Source organism: Mirounga leonina, unplaced genomic scaffold, assembly GCF_011800145.1.
Source record: "Mirounga leonina isolate KUSES-001 unplaced genomic scaffold, KU_Mleo_1.0 Mir_115, whole genome shotgun sequence".
NCBI lineage: Eukaryota > Metazoa > Chordata > Mammalia > Carnivora > Phocidae > Mirounga > Mirounga leonina.
In genome coordinates, this window is record NW_023270268.1 from 50,556,772 (window position 1) to 50,563,704 (window position 6,933).

A 6,933-nucleotide genomic window follows, 5' to 3' on the forward strand; every position below is an offset into this window, starting at 1 on the left:
TCACAGGGCATTTTCTAGATTCATGTAGCCTAAGAGATATTAAACTAAATACAATATATAATCTTTGGATCCTCCATCAAACAAACAACCCCCAGTTATAAACAACAACAATTACAACAATCTGGCAAATTCTAACATAAACTGTGTATTACATTAAATTTCCTAAGTGTGATGACAATTGAATTGTGGCTATGGGGGCAAATGTCCTCGATCCTTGGTGGTACATGTTAAAGTATTTAAGGGTGAAGTAACTTAAATGGTTCAGAAAACAAAAATATGTGTCTACATATATACCTAGAGAGATGATGCATGTGTAGCAAAATATAACTATTAATGAACTTCTGTTAATGAATATAAAGGTACTGGTTGTACTACTCTTAATTTTCCTTAAAGGTTTGAAATTTATCAAGCTATAATGTTGGAAAAAATAAATCTCCCCAAAACAAAAAATGTCAAGGTCATTAAAGACAGACTGAGTAACTATTTCAGGAGAAAGGAAATTAAAGGCAATATGTGATTCTAGACTGGATCCCGGACCAGAAAAGGGCATTAGTAGGAAAACTGGCAATATTTGATTAGGTCAATATAGTTTTTTTTTCAATTTCCTGACTTCGATAATCATGCTATGGATATGTAAGATAAATGTCCTTATTCTTAGGGAGTATACACTGAAAAACAGGTAAGGGGACATCATGACTGCAACTTACTCTCAAACATATCAGAAAATCCGGTACACACACATGTAGAGGGAGAGTGAGTGATAAAGCCAGTATGATAAAATGTTAACATTTGGGGAATCTGGGTGAAGGCTATACGGGAATTCTTTGTACTATTTTTGCAATTTGTATTTTAGAAGTCTGAAATTATTTCAAAATGAAAGTTAAAAAAATGTTCACTTCAGTTTCTTTCAACTTGTTTTTCTTATGTCACTGTAGTGGATTGAATAATGTCCCCCCCAGCCCCCCAATTCATGTCCATCTAGAACCTTAGAATGTGACCTTATTTGGAAATAGTGTCTTTGCAGATGTAATTAGTTTAGATGAGGTCATGCTAGATTAGGGTGGGGCCTAAATCCAGTGCCTGGTGTCCTTATAAAGAGGGGAGAGGACATACACAGAGAGAAAAAGGCCATGTGAAGATGGAGGCAGAGAATGCAGCAACACGGCACGCCAGGGATGGCTGGGAGCCACCAGCGGCTAGAAAGAGTCAAGGAAGGATTCTTCCCTAGAACCTTCCAGGGGAGTAGGGCCCTGCCCACACCAGAACTATGAGAGAATACATTTCTTTTAAGCCCCGCAAGTGTGTGGTAATTTGTTACAGAGACCCTAGGAAGTTAATAGTCACCCACCTGCTAAACACAATGGCTCTCTGGTCTACAAGACATCTCAGTCTGGCATCCACAAGCCTCGGATGATGCTAATAATGGTAATACCATTTACTGAACCTTCACTAGAGCCTAATACTGTGCTAAGCGCATTACATATGTACATTACGTCTTTTAACACTGAATTCACAGCAGACTCTATGACAAACTCTTCAGATGGGAAATGCAAGTTTGGAGATGTTAAGTAATGTGTACAAAATTATATAAAAAGTGGAGGAGCTAAACACTGACCCCCAGCAGTCCACTCCCTAAGTCCACTATTCCCTACACAAGCTTCTCTGGCCACACAGGTCTGGTGTTTTCCTAGCACACACTCCAGAGTCCACCTCATACGCTGCCTTAATATTACATTGCCTTTCCTTCTTGGCCTTTTCAAACCCTTTCCCATCCCAGGCCAGACCGTGTTCCCTATTCTCTCTGAAAACTTTCCAGGGTCCTCTAGGCCACAGATGTCCCTCTTCCTTCTTTCAACTCAGCACTCATTATACTGCTTGCTTGGCCCTAAACTATACTGAAGATTATTTTGGATATTAGTTGGATTACTTTGGATGTTATTTGGCTTTTAAAAAAATTGCCTCCAGGGTCGCCTGGGTGGCTCAGTCGTTGGGCATCTCCCTTAGGCTCAGGTCATGATCCCGGGGTCCTGGGATCAAGCCCCACATCAGGCTTCCTGCTCCTCGGGAAGCCTGCTTCTCCCTCTCCCACTCCCCCTGCGTGTGTTCCCTCTCTTGCTGTGTCTCTGTCAAATAAATAAATAAAATCTTTAAAAAAAAAAATTGCCTCCAACTGGAAAGCAAGTACCCAGCAAGCAAATATTATTATGTAGATATTTGCCACAAATCTAGCCATCAAGACTTTCTCTACCTTTATTTCTCTAGGTAGAAACTTATTCTGGTAGCCCTCATCAGGTTAAATGTAATTATGGCAGACACTTGACAGTTGCAATGACTATTTTCAAGTAAGTCGAAAATTCATTTGCTGACTCTTAATTTCACTTGTGTGGAAGATATCGTCTGCCAGGACTAACCAGTTTCAACATGACATCATTGTACATTGTTTATCCATGTTGCAGTAATTGTTAATAAAACTTGGTTTGCTTGAAAAGATCCAAGAAAATAATACATTTTGAGCAGAAAATTAGTTTTGTAAGTTAGGGTGGAAAATATTGAACCTCATCATGTTTTAGATTGTGGTGTGCCTTGTGCTCTGTACAAAGATCTGATGTGTCAAATGCTCTGTATAAAAACAGGAAGAATCCACTTGTGGAGTTTTTCCCCAAGTGCTCCAGCAATGCAAAAGTTCCTCAAATGAGAAATTGCAGTTTGAAAAGGTTAGCCGTGTAATAGTGGTTAGCCAGTAAAGAGAGGTTGGGCACAGTAAACAATCTGATTTTTCAACTGACCCAGGATCCTATACAAACTCATACATTCACAGGTGTGGGGATTTGTGTAGGTCTTGGATTATTCTCTGTGATGTCAGGGGTCTACTGCAAAAAGACCAGGCAGGGGGCACCTGGGTGGTTCAGTTGGTTAAGCGACTGCCTTTGGCTCAGGTCATGATCCTGGAGTCCCGGAATCAAGTCCCACATCAGGCTCTTTGCTCGGCGGGGAGTCTGCTTCTCCCTCTGACCCTTCCCCCTCTCATGCTCTCTCTCTCTCTCAAATAAATAAAATCTTAAAAAAAAAAAGCCAGGCAGGTAACATCAATGAGCAAAAGGAGCAGGATTCAAGAAAAAGACCACTGTCAGCACACTGATTAATGCAAGCTGACACCTGGCTTCAGTCGCTTCAGTGTTGTGAATAAGAGGAGTAGAAGGAACTATAATGCACTGGAGTGTGCGCACCCCAACCGGAGAGCTACCTGGGGCCAGTCAGTTGCTGCCAGGGATTGTGGATCTCATGTATTTTTTTAAAAGCAGCTGGCAGTTTAGGTTTTTATGTGAATATTTCCAATAAAAAATGTGGCAGCTAGTTCATTTAAAACTAACATTGCACAAACCAGATACATGTGCAAGCCAGGATTTGGCCATGGCCTACCAGTTTGCTACCCCTAGGCTGTTGTTTTCAGGTCTCTCCCCCTTTGTGAGATCCAGGAACCTAGAACCCTGTGAAAGGAATATATACATTCATAGTTAAAGAACACATTGAAAGCTGAGGGCTTAAAAATGTCAGAGAATCAACAGAAGTGAAATTCATTCATTCCTCAGTATTTACTACATGCCCTATTATGGGGTCAGGCATAGTTGTAGGATTAGGTGAGGGGCATACGATAATGAATAAACCACTTTTTGCTGCTCTCTTGAAGCTTATATTCTTATGAGTAAGAGAGTCAATGATAAAGCAAAATAAGGTAATTTCAGATAGTGGTATTAGGAAAAAATTAGTGCTAAGGAATAGAACATGATGGGAGAGGTGTCTAGAGATGCTTATTTTAGATAGGGTGCGAAAGCAGCCCCCTGTGTAGAGAAGGGCACGTGGATGATGAGGCCTATGACATAAGATTTGGGAGAGCATCCCAAGTAGGAAGGCCAAGTGCAAGGCTCAGGAATAGATGTGCATATTTGAAAAGGAGAGAGGTTGGTTCATGAAGAGGCTGATAAGGATTGGATTATGTACAGCCAGAGTCAAGGGTTTGTATTTTATTTAAAGTGAAAGGGGAAACCATTGGAAGCATATGTTAGAGGAACATGTGATGAACGTTTTAAATAGATCATTAGCTGCTGTTTGAAAGATTGTGGCCAAGGCATAGACAGAAACGCTGCTACTGCGTAGTGTTGAGGTGATAGCTGATGTAGGGATAGGAATGGGGTGACATATAAAAGCAGGCAGGCTAGCAATTTCCTCTGTACTTGGAACTGGGTTAGAAGTACAATAAGCAGGGGTGGCAAAAACAGAAGGGTCAAGAGAACACCTGGAATCAGAGGGCCCAGTGTTTTCATGAAAATCTTGTCCAGAATCAGATCTAATTTCATTGAAGTAGCATTTAGAATGAAATTACTGTATTTTGAACTGTGTTCATAGGAAATGTAAAATTTAAACTCTTCTAAATAGTTGGGATGCTTTCTTATAAGAATTGTTTGAATTGGGGCGCCTGGGTGGCTCAGTCGTTAAGCGTCTGCCTTCGGCTCAGGTCATGGTCCCAGGGTCCTGGGATCGAGCCCCGCATCGGGCTCCCTGCTCGGCGGGAAGCCTGCTTCTCCCTCTCCCACTCCCCCTGCTTGTGTTCCCTCTCTCGCTGTGTCTCTGTCAAATAAATAAATAAAATCTTAAAAAAAAAAAAAAAAAGAATTGTTTGAATTGCAGAGCTAAAAAGAGAACCCTATATTTGCCTAATATATACTAGAACAAAATGCTGTGAGTTAAGGCCAAGTCCCCTTAGTAGAGGAGTATCTCAGATTCAGAGATGACAGGGAAGTCCATGTTCCTTTCATTCAAGCAATGAACAAAGTCAAGCTGTGACTTCCAGCCACACACATAGCTACTCTAGGGGACATGCAAGGATCAAGGCCCACACAATGAATACTGCTCCCCTCCCAATTTTCCCAGTGGGGGGAAGTGATGGTTTTCCTTATCAAACCACATGTACATTTTCTCTCTCCCAGCTAAACTAAGCTCCCAATATGTCTATGCTTTTAACATGAATTCTGGAAAAATCTGGTCTTTAAAAAACTTCACTGTTATCTATTACAGCCCTAAGAAATGGCTCTTAGGACAATGAGTATTATTATGAAATTATCTTGTTTTTGGAAACCTTCATGAGAGCTACCTTTACATTTTTAAAGATGGGTTTTGATGCAGGTTGTGGGCATAATAATGTGGTTACAGATGGTAACAGTGACAATATTTAAAGCTTTATAAAACAGCAAAACTTAGAGTCTCAGTAAAAAAGTAGTAATTTTGATGATATGGAAAGGTGAAAAGAGTTTCACTGGTCTTCCTTTAGGGTTAAGATACCAATCATAAAGGACAAATATAATACTCCATACCATGAAAGGACTTAAGTATTAAGAATCAGGATCATTAGAACAAATACTAAACAATTCATCTGCATTAAACTTATGGCTGTACAGAGGAAACACAAAATGAGAGAACATATACACAATTGGGAAATATGCACAAAGCTGTCAAGGTGCAGGCACTAATGGATTAAGTATCAGGAACTCAGTGAAATAGCTAGTGAATGAGGCAGCAGTCTAGTAACAGTTCTAGAATAACACATAGCCTGGATCCCCAGACTTCTAAATTTCAGACTAGTAAAAAAAAGTTATCAAATTTGAATCTCAAATCTTGAGATCTATTAAGTTTACAATACAGGAGACAGAAAAGTATGTCCAGGGTTCCACAGGGTTACAATGAGCAAGCCCAGAATACAAAAATGTCCTCCGAACAATTTTAAGGGAAAAAGGATGGGAGAATCTGTGATTAAAACCAATGTAACATATATGAACTTCGCCTGAACATCCCAATTATTAAAAAAATTAGAGATAGTAAGGAAAATCTGGGTATTGACTGGGTAGTTAGGCAGTACTGTTAATTTTTTTAAGTATAATAAAAGTATTGTGGTTGTATTTAAATCCTTACCTTTTAGACTGAAATAGCTGGAGATGAAATCAGTTGTCTGGGATTTTCTTCCAAATAAGCGTGAAGTGGAATGGTGAATTGGTAGGTGTGAACAAGGTAGGCTGACTATGAATTGATTATTATTTTTGGAGCTTAGAAATGGGTTATCGTACTACTTCTACTTGAAATTTTCCTTAATACAAATTCAAAAATTGATACTCAGTTTTTAAATTCAGGTACAGCAGCAGCAGGATGTCAACTTCTTGACAAAAACCTAGAAAACGGGAGTGGTTTTTTTTTGCCTGTTGCACAAGGCAAAAATTAGGGTACCTGAAAATAGACATCTTTGCAAAGCCATCTCTGACATACAGATCTCACCCCCCATGCAGTGTATTCTCTGCATCTTCCATCTTCACAAACCTCACCCATGGTGCTCTTTCCAAACAAGGTTAAGTAAAGTAGGTAAAAATTTAAGCACTATTAAGAATTCAAGATTAATCTGTTAAACAGGGCCTTTGTTGACTTCTGCCTTTGCCTTATTTCAATGCCTGTCTTGTAAAGAAAATAAACGGTTTCCTGTTTATAGTTTAGGCTTTTAAGAAACAGTTACAGTTCAGCAATATGTATTACAAGATCATATATAGAAAGAACATTCTTAATACTGTTAATCCCCTTTCAGAAGTTACTTTCATGCTAGGCCATGTTAGTTTCTAGTTAGAAATAGAACTGATTTAAGTAGCACACCAAACATTTTAAAACCCAAGTGAGTCTTGTCTCCAATGTAGTTGCCTTGTTTTTCTTTTTCCAGCCCCATTGCCCACCGCTGGTGAACATGTTTGTAACTTTGGGATCATCTTCAGCAGCCTTTTTTTTTTTCTTCTTTTAAACATCCTGACAGGAAATGTTCCTCTGTGGGTGTATTTCATTTTTTGATACAGCAAAAGAAATCATTTGGAGCCAAGTCTAGTGGACTAATAATCAAAAGTATCA